The following is an 18,241-nucleotide window of genomic DNA, read 5'->3' on the forward strand; positions in this document are numbered from 1 at the left end:
AAATGTGTTTAATGACAAAGCTTGGTTAAGTAGGGACATGAAAACAGCAGTAAAAATAAGAATAATATTTAATGATATGATATAACAAATAATATATAGAGAGAAATATGTACAACAACTATAGAAAAGGGGAGATTCATGGCAATCATTATAAATTAATAAGTAAGAAAATGAAGACAATTGATGAGCAAAACTTAAAGTTTCAATAAAAAAGTCATGATCAACAGAAGTCATAATAAACGGAAGGGATTCCAATGTGAATATTAGGAACAACAACAACAAAAAATCCTTATAATAGCAAAGGTTCATTACTACATGGAAAAGGTAAAATATTGACACATAAAAGGCAAAAGTGTTCATTACTTACCTTTGTTCTAAATTGGAAAGATCCTAGATGGTGTTACCATTGAAACAACTTATCAGGAAATAAGGTGGATATTCCTTTAACTGACTGTTTTTATTCTGGAAGACATGGGCAGATCTTCTGTTCCTCTAAATTTTCATAGCCCCATGATCTAGTTAAACTGCAAAATATTGGGCTTAATGCAGTAAAATTCTATGCCCTGTGTCATGCAGCAGACCATACAGTACAACCGTGATGCTTCCCTTTGACCCTAGAATCAATTAATCTGCTGGGGCCTTCAAGATATTAGAGGTCACAAAGTGAGGTGAGACTATTGTATATTTCCATAGATGAGCTCAGTGTATTAACATAAGTACTGGCATATGAAGATTTTTTTTAATCTCTATGTTCTTGGTTCCAACAAAGCTCCAATTTGATAGTGAATTAAATTTAATCTTCTCCAATAGTGGTTTGTTAGCCAGTGTAAAAGGAACTAGTTGTCGTGGGCTAATTCATGGTGAAGCTGGCACTCACCTCAATTAACAAAAAAATCACTTCCTCCAGAATTGGTGCATTTTGCTGCATAGGTCATGCAATTAACTCCCATGCAGATACAAAAAAGGATTATCAACTGAGCCTGCCTCCCACTCTGCTTGGTCTACTGTTCTCTTGCCCCTTATGATCTGTCCAAAAGATTTATCTTGAACCACTTAAGCTCCAGCTAACTCCTACTTCAACTCTATCCTTCAGAAGGGAGGGTCTACCTCACTTGGTTCCACCTGAGAATCGAAGCTACAACTGATTGGAGAGAATAGCTTAACCAGTTTTAAAATTTCAAAGATAATGCCAGTCCTTTAAAAAAAAAAGAGAGAGACTTTTTTCATTCCTTAAAGATTGTAATTATTGACAATTAACATTTAAAAATTTGGGGACAGAAACAAGGCCAAACATTTTCAGTTTTTGAAATATTCCACTGCTTGGGTGAGTTGATCAATCAAAACTGCAAAGGGAGGGGAGGGTGGGAAGGGGAGGAAAAGAAAAGAAAAATGCAAACAATCAAGAAAATCCAACGTGTGAGAAGTAGAAGACAAATGCTAACTGACAGAGGAAATAAATAAATAAAAATAAACAGTGTAAATGGCAAGGAAATCAATATCTTTCTGTGAAAATGTCCGTTCTTGTAAACTGGTGGTATCTCAGTGGAAAAACAATATTCCCAACAGGAAGTTTTGAAGAGCTGTCACTAGAATTATTCAGTAGAGACAGAAGACTCCTAAAAGGTTTGGAGGAGTTCTTAGCAATGTGAATATTCACCTGAATGTTCAGACAACATCAGAACCATGTGGTTTTACAGTAGACTGGAAATAGAAGAGTCGTCTTTTTTTGGAGTTATGTTCTGACTTTAGCTTCCAGCCACAGCCAGAACCTACAAGTTCCAAAGTGAGCACATAATTATGGAGTTGGGAAAGTGCTGGGGGGAGGAATCAAAGTATTACAATCCTCAGAACAAGATTCAGGGAATTTATGTGCAGATCAGGTCTGATTTTATGTGGATTGATTCAGTCCCATTTCTGTCCAAATCCCAAAGTTCCAGGAGTGTTTCTAAAACATGATACAGTTCTGCTTAGGGAGAAGAACAGTTTACTATTACACCCTGGGCCTGTTCAGCTGGCCTTGTCTGTCAAAGAAAACCATGTAGGAAGTCAGCCATGTATAGAGCTGGTGGCAGGAATAGAACTGGAATTACTGTACCTCCACAAAAAGCTGCCGCAGCTGCCTGGATCTTTGTGAGGCAACTCAGTGAGAGGTGCGGAGATGAGCGCTGTAACTGAAAGGCATAAGGGAATGTAATGAAGTCTATTGTTTGGGGCATCTCTTGGCAGTATGCACCTAATGGCTGATCGATATGAAGTAAAAACAGTCAAGAAAGAGTACGTGAAAAAACTTAGCCAGAGGCCAAAAGTTAAGTATAGCTGCTCTCTGTATTTAAGACTGCACAGAGAAGGTGCTTCCAATGCACCTTTACAACCGCACAGCACTCTTGATCTACAGCTGCACCCATAAGTTTTCTGGGGCTGAAAGCGCCACGTGCCTCTGCCAATGCAACTCCATTCTGATCTTCCTATTCTCGTTGGGGGAACCATCAGCGCTTTGCTAATGCAAACAGCACCTCCTGATAGTTAATTTCTGGGTTTCTTCCAGAAAGCTTTGGCAAATGGATTGCAATCAGCCATGAGTGGAAAGTTTTCCTTGCACCTCTCCACATTTTAACTGGCTACATCAGAGCTAGTGTCCTTCTTGGGTTGTTTTTTTTTAAATAAGCAATAGATTTACACTGACATTTACCAAATTAAAATCAAAGACATGGAAACCAGTTTGTGGCTTAAAAAGGCACACTTGGGATTCAGTTCCTTTTATTGCTAGAGGATGAAATGACTGCAGTGTGCATCATCCACTGAAATCAATGGCACCTCAGGAGCCCAGCTTGTCCCAGAAGGATAAGAAAATGGAAGTCGAGCAATTAAACACATCTGTATTCTCCCTTATACTGCTAACCCTGGAAAACACCTGTGAAGACAATGCAAGGGATAACTCCATAGACACCCTCAGGCTCTCCATTTCCAGCATACTGGAGAACAGCTACTTGAAGTACACTCCGTCCCCCAGGTGTCTTCACTGACATACAGTACAACATTATTAACAACTAGGGTTATAGCAACCCCCCCTTCTAACAATCCCAATAGTAGGAATTGATTGTCTCATTATCATGACACAGAAGATTGACTAATACTATTATAGTGAGCATCCTCTTTTAATGTATGTATCTTCTGGTCCAATGGGGATCCAGTTTGATGAGGTTGTACTGCATTTCCAGGTTTGGTGTGTGCATGCAGGTGCAGGTAGGTGGGTCATGTTTGGAGTCATACTCGTCGGGCATGCTGCCATGGTGGTGTACGCTTGCCCTTTCTGTACTGGCCTGCAGTGTGTGAACCCTTCAGCCTTTGTTACCCTTGGTTACACAGTGGGTATTAGATGAGTCAGAAGCAAAAGTGATCAGAATGAAACGTTGCATGGGCTAAACTCATTGCTGGGATGGAGGACTTCCATGCAGAGATGAGGATGGATGCTGTGAGAATGCTGTCAGAGAGCAGTCACTCTAAGTCAGTACTCTGAGGGCTAGGGGGCAGGCTGCTCCAACTGTACCATTTGCCATATGAAAAGCAAAAAGACCACCCTCCACAAATGTGATAATCCCAAGTCCAACTCTATTGTTCATTGATGTCAGTTAGCCACAGCATGTTGATCTGCATCAGAGATGCCAAGGATGCCTGTCATCTGGCTCACGGAGCTGCCCATGGGTCTTGGACTAGCTTTGCACACTAGATGCTGCATGTGCCAGCCTTGGCTCTGCATGCTGCATGTGGTGCATGAAGCCAGGCTGCTGCTCACTGCACACGGTGTGTGGGGCAGGAGCTGGCATGCACAGTGCATGCAACATGCAGGGCCAGTCCAGGGCATGTGCCCCATGCAGTGTCTGCACTAGACAGTCTTTGCACACTGGCTCCAGGGGTGGTCTGTGGGCTCCATGTCCCTCATCTGGCCCATGGGGTTGGATGAGTTTGACAACCCGATCTACATTACAAAATGCTGTCAGACTGTTGCCAGTTGGTGTGAATTGATTCAGCTCCTTTACAGTCAGTGGAATACTGCATCAACGCACACCCACTAAAGCTCTGACCCTCATGTTCAAATGTTATCAAGAACCATCAGTGACAGACCATGACTTAGTGGCCAGTGGAAAACTTGAGGACTCCAGTTCATCACCTTCAAGAAGGTGAGGATCTAGGATTTTTTAAAGAGGGGTGTGGGAGCACTGACCAGCACTGCAGGGGTGGCTGAAACCCGCTTCCAGCCTCTTCCCGTTCCAGTGGGCAGAGGGTACTATGGAGGGAGCAGGTGGAGTCTTTTTTTAAAGTCCCTTAATCAGGTAACAATCTTCCCTCCCCCACCCTTCCCCACTTCTATGTATAGCAGCACGTCCCCTCCTTTCCCTTCCCCTCCCATGCCTCCTTCTCCTGCCTGCTGCTGCAGCTGTCCTGCTGTTCTCAGTTGTGGGAGGGATAGGCTGCAGAGCTGCTCCAGTCCTGCTTCAGCCAGGCTGCATGTGGAACTAGACTTGGCCAAGAGACAGTGTTGGGGGCAGTGGGTGGGATCCATTTCCCAGTGCCTGCTCCCAGGCTGGCAAAGAACATGGGGGGGGGGAGAGTGGGGGGAAACTGGGCACTGAGGGGGAACCTGCTCTTGCCTGCTGCTCTCCTTGGCTGAGATCAGCACCCCACAGAGCCCAGTTGGAGTGGGGCAGGAGCAGCTCCAGCACTCTCCTCACCCCCGACCCCTGGGGTAGCCAGAGACAAGAGCAGTGGTGGGCAGGGGAAGCGAGGTGCTGCTGAGCACAGACAGGAAGGGAGGGAGGGAAGGGGGGAATTCTTACCCAATTTGGGGGCTTAAAAATGTCCCCAGCTATTGCTCCTGTGACACTGTCAAATGAAATGGGGGAGCAACCACACCACTGCATCCCCTCTGGATCCATCCTGGGTGACAGCTAACTGTAGGGTAAACCAGATTTACCTGAATGGTGCTCAGTATGATCTATCCTGATTTGCACTTGGTGCTAAGTTGTGGTCAGCATTGTGTGCTCTAATTCAATTAGCTACAAGAATGTTTAAATATGATAACATTTTGTAATATAGAAAAGGTCAGTGTCTTGGCCCAAGTCCAACTTGTATATTAATAATTCTTTCTTATCTAAAAAAAATCTACTTGTGCTTTCAGGATATGTCTAGTTTCTTCATCTTTTCCCAACTATGACTTCAAGCAACCTACTTCTTTCTCTTGTGCCACCTGAATATGTTCCTTTTTCTATCCTTTGGACTGTTCCAGCAATGAAAGTTTTAATTGTCTGATACAGTATAGTAGTGCATTGTGCTACATAAGGCAAAAGAATAAACTTAACAGTTTCATGTTTAGAACCAGATGGGAAAATATAACTTACATACACATATTGAAAACACCAGCTGTACAGTATGGTGTTCATATTGCATATTGGCAATTATGGCTTTTATTTTAAAATTTAGTATGTATTCAATAATCTGCAACATGTGCAGTACTACATCTGCATGGGGGCTGGGGTGGCGTGAGCACTAAGGTGGACAACTGACAGCCTGGAAGTTGCAAATTCAAGGCCATAACAGAAGTGTTCATGGCAGGACCATGTGAACTTCCAACAAAGCTGTGAATTCTGCTAAATACCTTGTCACAAGAACATGGATGGACTACATCTTCATTTGGATTGGACTATACCTGTTTAGGAATTGCAAGCAGTAAAACAATATGCTGCAAAAATGTATATATTTATCAAATTCAGTTTATTAATATACATCAGCCTAATTCAGTGATTAATGTACATCAGGGTATCAAACTTAAACTGCCCTGCAGGCCAGATGAGGGTCAGTGGGCTGGCCTGTGGGCCAGATCAGGACCACACACTGGAGCCAGTGTGCAAGGCCAGTGCAGTGGGGCACCACATGTGGCACTCACCCCATGGCGAGCCCCTGTGCAGCATGCAGCACATGCACCTGGTTCAGCCCCATGCACCAGGTGCAGCATACACTGGCCCTGCTCCAGGGCTTGTTCTACCTATGACATGCAGGCTAGACCCAGTGCTGCACACAGTACAGAGCATCTGGGGCATGGGCTGTGTGGCACCCTGCCAGACCGGCCCTACACCTTGGCTCTGGGGCTGATCCAGATTGGGCCCCAGGCCATTTGTGTGTGCCAGAGCCAACCCAAATGGCCGGCCCAATGGGACATTGCATGCAGTGCATGCCCCAAGCCAGGCCCATGGATGGTGTGCAGAGCAAGCAATATGGAGTGCAACTGGTGCACATTGCATGTGATACATGGAGCTGGACTGCCCATGTATGCTGCATGCAGCACAGGGACCTGGAATGGAGTGTGTGCTCCATGCAGCACCCAACTGGACCAGCCTTGTGCCACTGCCCAATCCAGACCGCTCCTAGAGCCATCTCCCAGGGCCAGTCTGATGTGGACGCTACATGTAGCAAACTCCCTGGATTGACCCCTTGTGCTGCATGCAGTGCCAGGTCCAACCCACATGCCAGACTGGCTCTGTATGCCTCATGTGGCACGTGGGGTCAGTCTGAGGCCCATGGGCTGGATCACAAAGCTCCACAGGCCAGTTCCTAGCCATGGGCTGTATGTTTGACACCCCTGATATACATCAGTCATTTATTACTGTTTTAGAAACAAATATTTGCCAAAAATGTCCAAACCTCAAAATATGTATAACATATTGTATAAATATCCAAATTTATTGTACATTGCAGTTATTGTACAGTTTTAAGGATTGACTAACGGTTTGCAACTCTGTCCTCAGAAAAATAGTTCAACATTTATGTTGGAGTTTTCTGCTTCAGCCAATTTCCTAATTACAGACACTTTTGACTTTACAGATGTGGAAAGCTTGCTTCCCTCAAACTGCTGCAATAATATGCTGTGTGTATGTGTGTGTGTGTGTGTGTATATATATATATATATATTCCATATACCTAATTACTGCAGCAGTTTACATTGGAAACAGTAATGGTAAACATATTCTGTTTAATGAAAGTGAAGGTTCAATAGAAAAATGTCATAATGCCCAGCAAACAGCACTGTGGTCCAGCATTCCAAGCTGGAGAAGCACTGAGCTATTGTATTCTCTACTTATTTAATCTATCTACATCTATATTTTTGTCATGCTCTGAATTCTTCCCTTAAACCATTTTGTACAGTTGATAAATATGGTTAAACAGTTTCCCAGGTGGCTGTATTTCACTGTTGGGTGAATAGATGCCTAAAGATATGGACTGTTGAATGGGCTTGGATTCTACAGAATTGCCTTTTGGATTTTTAATGAGCTCAAATATTTAGACTCCTCTTTTTATATCTCACTTGAAATATGGCACCTTCAGCAACACAGAGGCCTCTTGCACCAAGTGCAAAGGTTTGAGGGGGCATTTGTTTAGTACTAGCTCAGGAAGAAGAACAATCATTGGCACTGCCTATATCAAAGTGGATAATTTTTGTAGATGATGGTGCGGGACTGTGGGCTCCAGTCCAGGTCTCTCTCTTTAGTTTATGAAATATGATGAGATTATAGTGATTTAGCTATTAATAGAGGGAATAAGTGTCTTCAAACATATTTTTCCAGGGACACGTACCACTCAGGGGGGTATGTTACTGAGCAGGAGCCCATGATGTAGCCAAATACATTCTTACCCCATGTTTCCATTACCTCCCTCACTTCCATATGGAAGGGGAATAGTCTGTTTTAGCCAATCAGATTGTTTCCATTCTCTCAGCCCATTTAGCAGAGACAATAAGGTAATCTAAACGTGTGCTGTTCTAGGTGACTGGGTGTCTGAGCCAATTCCTCAGTCAGCAGTACCTGTGTAACTAACATGGCATTTTGACGGCTATCTAGCTCTCACCAGCAAAGCCATTTCAGCACCCTGTCATCACGCGTTTCCAGGTGGTTGTAAAACAAGCAGAGGTGTACGTATACAAACAGAAGGATAAACACAGGGAAAGGAAAACAAGAATAGCATAATTAATAAGGAGAGAAGAAATCACAGAGGTCCACTGGAGGACAAATAAAATGATTGGAGGCTGAGGAGGACGACTAGCAATTGGACGCAGGGAGTGATGTTGTCTGATGTGGACATTTTGGAAATGAGAAGTGAAAGGGTTGATAATAAACAGGGACTTAAACCAGTAAATGATACAAGGAAGACAGGCAGTTCTTGCTAGCCACTGTCTTACATAATTAAAAAGGAGAACGCAAACAAGGAATGCATTTGTCTTTTTATTTGGATTAAAAAACTCTATTTTTAACATTGTGATTAATGAACCAAAAGAAATTGCTTCTGTTGGGTAGATCAAATATATACAAAGGGTATGATACCCTTTGTGGAAGCACAGGCAGGGTATTTTTTCATAGGACAATGTCCATAGAGAAACTAGCAGCTTTTCTCAGTGCACATCAAGCTAGCTGGAATTGTCACCTTTTAGAACTCCCTTAAAAGAAGAACAAATTAATCAGTTTCCCATCTATGCAGAAGACAGTCACCATCACAGGATAGTACTAGGACAAATAGCTTAGTAAATTTTAAGGAGTAGACATTTATGTAGGAGTGCAGTGACCCTACAGGTAGTTTGGACTAGGTTAAAAATTATGAAGCTATCAGTTCTCATGATTACTGATCATCAGTGAGAGAGAGGAAGACATTTCTTTCTCATCATTATAGGATCATGCAATTACTCATATCATGAGATGATGTTGTGTCAGAAGTGGGGTTACATCTTCTATTGATGGACTCTGGCTACTGGCAAAAGCAGGTTGCTGAAACAGAAGGATCATTGTGGTGGAGTGACATTTCTGCAGTTCATAATTTCTTAGGAATGAGGTAAACTAATCTGGATAAAATAGGAATTGGTTAGGTATGACCAGTGCTGTGGAACCTGACATGCAACAGCTTTGTCTCATTCAAGGAGCTGTAAGAACAAGGATGAAACTTCAAATGAAGACTCCTAATTAACTACAGATTATGGCAAGCAAAACAAAATGTTGAAGATCCCTGGGAGAAGTGACACTGCAAAAGAGGCCACCTTGCCAAGTAACCATGTCAAGCCTGATGGTATCTGGCAGGAGACTAAAGCATGGGTAGGTTCATAAGAGTATGTAGAAACATATGACTGGAAGGGACCTTGTGGGCCATAAAGCCCAGTCTCCTGCACTAACAGACCATCCTTCAACAAAACAATCTTCAAAACTGCCACTTTGAACCCTCAAATATAACTATAAGGAACAATATTGGGAACACCAAGAATAACCTATAACATGCCACGCATGGGCGAATGGTGCCTCACAAGTCTGGGGGGGGCACCAGGTCACCACCCGGGAGGAGGAGGGGCCCCCAGCAGCCGATTGCCAACTGGGGGGGGGGAGGGGATCTTCCCTCACTGACTGATCGCCAATGGGGGGTCACCCAGCAGCCGATCGCCAGCTGGAGGGGTGGGGGGGGGGTGGTCAGCTGATCGCTGAGCCAGCGGCAAAACCAGAAGTGCACTGGTGGCTGGCATTTCCAGGGAGTGCATGGCTGATCTCCCCCTGTGCATAGCCAATGATGCCACAGGTAAAAAGCTGAGGTGAGGAGGGTGCTGCCTCTGCCCTGCTGCTGCAACTACAAGAAAGTAGTTGATATATACTCAGAAGAGCCCAGAACAAAAAAGCATGCCCCTATACTTCAGGGGAAAGCAAAACTCCCCACAGTCTATGGCAGTCTGACTAAGGGGAAAAGTTCCTTCCTGACCCCAAATTGGGTGATTGGTATAATAACCCTGAGTGGAAGGGCAAGATCCTCTAGCCAGGAACTAGGGCTGTGTGAGGCTTTGGACAGAGCTTTGGATCCGGAGAAGCTTTGGACGCTTTGGGGTCCGAAGCAGCACATCCGGGTTGAAGCGCTGCTTCATTTGGCTTCCCAAAGTGGTTCTGAGCTTCCAAAGAGCTTCAGAGTTGCCTTGGCAAGCCGGTCATAGGGTATAATAGGGAAACAATAAAATATCTATAACTTTGCTGTGTTTTGTCCAATTTGGATGAAATGTTCATGAGTGGTAGACTCTGCAGAGAGCATGAAGCCTGCCAAGCTTCAAGAAGATCGGTGCAGGGGTTTGGGAGGAACTGCACCCCAAATTCTTGAAAGCAAAACTCATGTCACGTCTAGGTGTTACAACATAGGGTGGTGAAAACTCCAGGGGTGGTATCCTATGCTAAGGTCACAAAGTCTGCCAAGCTTTAAGAAGATCGGTGCAGGGGTTTGTGGGAAACTGCACCTCAAGCTGCGGACAAGCAGAACTCGTGCCATGAGTGATACTGCATATGTTAAGGCACAGCGGGGTGACAGCTGCAGGGATGGTGGCCCCTGCTGTGGCCACGATGCCTGCCAGCTGTTGAGGAGATCGGTGCAGGGGGCTTCTGGGGCCCTGCACCCCTATCTGCTGACAGGCAAAACTCGTGCAATGGATGCTTGTACAACTGACTGTCTGTCTTGGGACCTGGGAGACACTACTTCAGGCCTGGCTCCTAAGCTACTGTGTTACCTGTTACCAATCAATCACGATTCACTCAAGTACCAGCTCAATACACAGGACCTAGCTAATGTAGCCAGTTAATTGCCATCAATTAGCACCTACAAAACCAGGCTAAGGGGAGGAAAGAATCAATACAGACAATCAACTGCCCAAGACAGAGACAGTCCCACAAGCACCCATGGCATGAGTTTTTCCTGTCAGCAGCTAGGGGTGCAGGGCCCCAGAACCGACCTCCTCGACAGCTGGCAGGTGTCATGGCCACAGCAGGGGCCACCATCCCTGAAGCTGTCACCCCGCTGTGCCTTAACACACGCAGTGTCGCCCATGGCACAAGTTTTGCTTGTCCGCAGCTTGAGGGGCAGTTCCCCTCAAACCTCTAAAATGAAACTTGGCAGGCTTTGTGGCCTCAGTAAGAGCTACCCCCCCTGCAGTTTTGACCTCCCTGTGTTGTAACACAGGTGTGACAGGAGTTTTGCTTTCAAGAATTTGGGGTACAATTCCCCACAAACCCCTGCATCGATCTTCATGAAACTTGGTAGGCTTCATGCTCTCTGCAGAGGCTACTATCCCTGAAAATGTCATCCAAAATGGACACAAAACAACAAAGATATAGATATTTAATCAATTCCCCATTATACCCTATGGCCAGATCTCCGAGGCGGCTCCAATGCCACTTTGGCCGGATCAAAGCAGAAACCCAGTCTGGAGCTCCAGACTGGATCGCTGCCATCCGAAGTGGCCAGATCTGAAGCCAAATCAGATCGCTGCTGACTTGCATAGACCTACTAGGAACCTCTGGGTTACTACTACCCGCAGGAGCACCAAAGCACCTTGGTCAAAAACCCCCAGGATTAGTTGTGCCCAGACAACCTCCCCTACTCCACCAGAAACAGGTACGCTTCTCTTCAGCCTGAAAAGCTCTTCCCCTTCCCTAATATTTGCCCCACAAATCTATTTTATTATAGAGTGATCATCTACCAAGCTCTATTTTTTAAGCTAAACAAGCCAAACTTCTTGAATCTTCTTTTATAAGAAAAGGTCTTCATTCCCTTAACCAGCTTCATGGCCCTTTTTTGTACTCATTCCAGTTTATCTTGTTTCGAATGCTGGTCACCAGAAATGCACATAATATTCTAAATAGGGTCTTTTCAATGCTATATAATACAGTTGTCTTGGTATCATCAGTAGGTCTCTACTGTATCACAAAGTGCACCATCAGGTCTCATGTAGTGTACCACAGAACTGTATTGCTTTTTTTCCCCCACAACTATGTTGTACTGGTGTCTCATGGTCATCCTGTGATCAACCAGTATGACCAGGTTCCTCTGTCCCTCCATTGTCTGCAGTCTATGTGCACAGACCTAGTAACAGAAGACCTTGTTGTGGGTCCCTAAGTGCATGACTTTGCACCACATACTGTTAAAATGCATTGTGTTTTTCATATTCCCCTCTGCATAAATATCTAATTCTTCCTGTATAATAAATCAGTCCTCTTCTGCACTGGCAATGTGCTACCCCCCACTCCTGGGGTTTACTGTTGTCCACAGATTTCAGGAGGACATTTCTAACTTCACTACCAAAATTGTTCACAAGTGTATTCAGCAGGCTAGGTCTTAAGTCAGATCCCTAAGCAGGGTGGAATAGAGCAAGCAGATTTAGACTGGATGTTAGGAAGAACTTCTTCACAGTTCGAGTGGCCAAGGTCTGGAATGGGCTCCCAAGGGAGGTGGTGCTCTCCCCTACCCAGGGGGTCTTCAGGAGGAGGTTAGATAGGCATCTAGCTGGGGTCATCTAAACCCAGCACTCTTTCCTGCCTCTGCAGGGGTTCGGACTCGATCTATTGAGGTCCCTTCCGACCCTAACATCTATGAATCTATGAATCTATGATTCAAATTTGGCCCGAATCAGGGACAGTGATTCGATCCATTGATTCAGAGTACTGTCCCCAATTCAATTCAGCCAAATCTGAATCTGACGATTTGATGCTGATTTGGTGAATCAGTGATTTGGGCACAGGCACAGCTTTAAAAGTGTTTTCTACATACCTTGAGGTAGCAACATGGCTTGTCATCGCTGCAGTGCTGGGGCACATGGAGCATCCCACAGCAGCATGGGGGCTCTCCAGCATGCTCAGCATGGAAGTGGACAGTAAGTACTTCTAGTCCACTTCCGGGTCTTCTGGGGAGTGCACGGGGGCCCCCCACACCCCCCAGCTCAGTGGTCGGCTGCAGGGGGACTCCAGGTGCCCCCCCCCCGCCCCAGACCCAGCTGCCGAGCTGTGGGGGCATCGGGGGGGGGGGGGGGGGGGCCACAGCACACTCCCTGGCAGACCCGGAAGTGCTTCTGGTCCACTTTTGGGTCTGCTGCTGAGCACACTCGGGATGCTTCATCTGGCCCACCATCGCAGAGATCACGAGCCCCTGCTACCTAGAGGTATGTAGAAAAAACCATTTAAAGCTGTGTCTATATCTGAATCACCATATCTCTCCAAATTGATTCAGAGGGTTCCAATTCGATTTGGAGAGCTTAAAGGGTCCTCTGGTTGGATTTGGAGATTCAGCCACCGAATCAGGCTGAATCGAATCGGGGACCGAAGCTTCGCACAGTCCTAATGCTTGCTACTTTTGTCTGCCTGCCAACATCAGGGAGGTTGAGTCCACTGTTAACCTTTCCACAGCCATTGGTGAGGCAGTAGCTTTTGACCGAGGGGCCACTGAGCTGGCTGCATGTGAGTAAGCTTCTGTATGCAGTCTGTAATATCTTGATGAGGCTTGTGGCTAGGAAACAGCAGTTGTATTATTTATAGGAAATTATATAAAAAACTAGTTACAGTAAAGATGTAACTGCCTAGCTACTGACCTTGCAAGGGTCTGTCTGTCCTGCCATACCAGGAAAGTCCTGCTGCCTTACTCAAATGATCTCTGGGGATGCCACATTTCATGGACACACTGTCTCCAGGAAGATTTACCCTATGTTACACAGTTGGCTGTGACTCTGTAAAAATATTTTTTTCTACAATCTGCCTTCCAAAAAAAACAACCCCCCCCCCAAAAAAAAAACCCCCCAACAACCCAGAGGCAAGTTTTATTTCAGGGCATGTGGCACGTCAGAAAATATGGTAATTCTCCCTTAACATAACCCTCTGAAATTTCTCTTTGAGCCAACTCCTAATCCACTGCATCATTGTAGCATTGATCCCTATCCTCTCCAGGTTGGCCAATATTTTCCCATAAAGCACAGTTACAAAAAGCTTTGCTTAGGGCCAGAGAAATTAAGTCCCCTGCATTGCCTTTATCCAGGAAGTTTTTAAAAAAAAATCGTATCATAGAATGGTATTATATTCGTTTGTCTTCTGATAAATACATTTGTATTATCACATTTTCTGTTTCCTTCCATATCTTTAACTATCTGCTCCTTCAGTATCTGTTCTAAGATCTTACCTACTACTAGAGTCAAACTAACAGGCCTGTGATTGCCTGGACTACTTGCTCTCTCTTTTTTTAAAAATGGACACTATATTTGCTATTTTCCAGTCATAAGAAAGGGGGTGTATTTGTCACAGCTTCTTCCCTCCTCCAGCTCATTGCCCAGTTTTTCGTAGCTTTCAAAACTCGCCTCTGCTTTGATGCCCATATAGAACTTGGCAGTGGTTACACAGCTGGTGTGCAGTGACCATGGCTTATTTTATTGCTCAATAGAGACTCATTGTTTTCTTGTGCTCACCTTGTCTATAGTATCCATCTGTTGGCTTGTGTTTCAGAATGCAAGCTCCCTCTGGTCAGGAGTTGTTACATGTTTGTATGCCATCTCCCACCCAGTGGCTCTGGCCTATGCTAGGAGTCTCCAGGCATTACCAGAGCACCCACAGCAATGACAATAATTGTTCCCTCAGGAGATAAAATGTGTTTTATGTTTTTGCAGTCACGACTGTAAGCTATATGGCAATGATTCAATTTCTAGTGATGCAGTAGAAGAGCGGATCACAAAAATTTAAACTATACACTATTAGAAACCATCAGCAATGGGAAAATACATGGGCAGTCCTGGAAACTAAACCAATATTTTAATTAAAATTCAAATTAAGTGCATGGAACATATTTTTCTTACAAGGCTAGAGGATAAGCAACATCTGGAATTCTCTCCCTCTGAACAGAGGTGCAACAAGGTAGCTTTGAGTCCTGGGAAGATGCGCAATGCCCAGGGCAGTGTCAACTGCAGCAGTGTGATCAATCAGCACCATTGCAATCGCAGCTATTTCCCACTCCTTTTGCCCCCTGCCAGCAAAAGGTGGTGCCTGGTGATGCTGCACGGTCAGCCCTCTTTAGTTACAGTACTGCCTCTGCATATAACACAGACTATTGCTTTGTTATAACCATGGTTTACTACTTGAGCACCAATTTATTTTTTAGATTTTGAAAAGGGATTAGAAGTTTAGTTGCTGGTGTATAGTTCAACTGACTTCTCACCTTAAGGATGGCAAGCTTCCTTTCTTGCTGAGGCCTAGTGGCACAAATATTAGTGTGGGAAATATTCAAAAGGGGCTTCCAATCACATGGATGTTTCCTCAAGAGTTAATTATCTGCGACTGCAGAAGATCTGGTGAAACAACACAGTTAGACATTCCTGTCTTTTTCTCTGTTATATGATAAAGCAGGACCCATGATCTGGCTTGGGTAGAAAGGCAACCCTAAGAAATTTGCACCAGTCCTCAGTGCAACCAAATGCAGCTCATTTTTAAGTTTTCCTTCCTCTCATTGTGGAGAACACCCACAGATCACATGGACATTGTAATACTGTATTGGCAAGTGACAGACTGATGTTAGAGACTCCATTTGCTCTGGCTACAACTTCCCTTAAAAATGAAATACAGAAGAAACATAATATCAACCAAAGAGAGCCACAAACATATTCAGGCAAGTAATAAAATACAAATTGAGATATCAAGGGTGAAGGTCAGAGTAACAGCCAGAACCTGCTTATCAGATAAGAAGATAGTTCTGCCTCTTACTGGATTTGGGTCAACATCTACTGTCTGAAACTCAGTCAATTTCTAACTACACAGCCACTCATTCTGGAAACAATTCCTCCTGGCTTCTCCAGCTACTGAGGTGGAATTACCACTGAGAGGGCATTGATAGTTCTGCAAGCACAGAAATAGTATCAGTAGTTTTCTGAAGGCTTTTGGGAAAAAGAGAAGCAGCCTTCTTGCTTTAGATGCTTTCTGTTTCTCTTCTAGAACCAGATCTCCAGAGTAGTTATGACTTGACATTGATGTGAATGGTAGAGTTGTTCAATCAACAGATTGCCAGTCATATTCTGCTTGAACTATGATTCTCCCAAGCTTTCATCACGGATGACTCTGGCGCTGTTTTCAGAATATCTTCTCCTAGTTTCCAGACGCACCATTCTTTTGTTACTACTTTAGGGTTAATTGTCCCTGACTCGAGAAACTTTTTAGATGCTGGCTTTAAGGTTTTCATCCTGCCCAACAGTCTCCGAAATGGTGAATGAAAAAGAAAAGAAAAGAAAAAAAAGTATGGTGAGGTGTGTTTTTCATATCCTAACAATGCTAAATTCACATCGCTTACATTCAGATTGACCTTTATCTTAACCTGTTCATCTGTGCTTTGCTGTAGTGTGCTTGAACTGATATATCCTAGAGAATAGTTAAAAGGAGATAGTAGCTCATAATTCATCAGTATCTCATGTTAGAGCAGTGAAGTGGATAGCTGTGTTAGTCTGAAGTCAGACTAAGGATTAATTCTCCAAGGTGCCACCTTGCCCTACCTTCTGTCTATCTCTTCTTAATAAAGCTGAAATCCCATGGTACAGAAGCAATTTAAAATAGTTATTACCTTGTTACTTGAAATGTTTGGCCACAATTCATTTAAGAATGTAATAAGAATAATTTTCCCCCCACATAATTCAAATATATTTCTGCCAATCTTGGGTCAAAGACAATTAATAATGTTATGTGATGTCAGTGGCTCTTTCACATTCTATTTCCAGAATTATTGCATGGAGTGTATATGCCACTAGGCAACCATTGTGTAAGATGGTTACCTAGTGGCATATGTGGCATATGTATGGTTACCTAGTGTAGATGATCACAATGGTTCATCATGCTGTGCAGTCTTCGATTGACAGAGATTTTGTGTTTTTGTTAATCTAAAAATATTTCAGCACAGGTGCTCATGTGACAAATTGTTTAGTTCCTTAAAATATTTTCTCTTGCCATACATCACTGTATCATTAAGTAATGTCCTTGAAATTAATTGTGACAAACCAAGTATAGCACTGCTTGGATATTAATATACCCATTATGCTATATAAATCCAGTTTGCCTTGTTTTTCTATTCGTAAAATCTCTCTCAAGTCTTACCAAATGCTTTGTTTTTGAATATGTGTTCTGTTTAAAAATATTTCCTGTTCTGTTTAACTAATCTCACTAACCCTTGTTCCTACCATTTTTATTGTTGCTTTTTTGGCATTTATTGGAACAGAGCTCATACTCTCCTGTTGATCAATTTTGTCCAAAATCATGAGAATACCAACAATTACTTGTGACCTATTCTGATCCTCAAGATCCAGGACATGATATTTTAGTTCACTGAGCAAATCCCAACAGTTTAAAGCCACTCAGACATACAATCTATCGAAGGACGGCAGAAAGGTCAGAATGTAGTAGATTCTGAATCTAGTTGGACCTGCCAAAGCCCTTGGTTTGCCTTCCAAACTGAACATAGTCTTGCATTTTGAAGTCATGGGCTTGTACTTGCATTTTATAATCTTATCCAAATTGGATCTCCACAAATACTTAACTTATTATGATTTTTTTTCAAGGAGCATCCCATCCAAGCAGTCTGCTGATAACTGAATTCACTCAGGAACTTCCTTTCCAACCTTCTGGTCAAATTCAGCTTTATCATCGTGTCTTGTACTTTACAAGGTACATGTATTTCTGGCAGTACACTGGCATCAGTGCTGATGTGATATATTCTATTCTTTAAGCATCTGTGACTATTAAACACCTCATCATATTATTTTAACAGTATCTTTGGCATGTTATTCTGTAGACAGACAAGATATATACCTATTTGGTCATCTTCTGGGACTGAACTGAGGGAAAAAAGATAATGGTATTCTTCTGAACTACACTTATAAAATAAGGTCTGCTTAAGTGAGTCACTGTGCTAAGATGCAACTCACAGCAGATCACCCAAATATTCCAGCTATGATTGTTTGCGTTCCCTGGACATTATCTTGCTTGGATATACCCAGGTGCTTTACTAAGCAACATGGCCTTTGGTCATTCTTTTGTAGGGAAAAAAAAGTTATGGAATCTTTCAAATGTCATCCACTTGTAGCATCTATGTGAGCTGTTACTGTAAATTGTGGAGAGCCATTATCTTTCTCCTTCTTTCTTACAAAAAGAATGAAATAGTTAAGAACACTGAGATTTAAAAGAACAGCTCTGTGCAGCTGTATTTAACCCCACACTAGGATGAGTGAGGTAGTTCCCCCATCTTCTTATAGATGCTGTTTTCATCTCTCTGCAGACTCTCACTGGCACCTCTGTACCCGTTACCCCCCCTCCCCTCCCTTCCCCCCACCGCTGTCGTGCGGGGTTTGCTCTGGGCACCAGCTCTGCTTGCTATGCCACTGTTGTAGAGAAGTAACTTAGAA

This window comes from Alligator mississippiensis, chromosome 4 (genome assembly GCF_030867095.1).
Source record: "Alligator mississippiensis isolate rAllMis1 chromosome 4, rAllMis1, whole genome shotgun sequence".
Classification (NCBI taxonomy): domain Eukaryota; kingdom Metazoa; phylum Chordata; order Crocodylia; family Alligatoridae; genus Alligator; species Alligator mississippiensis.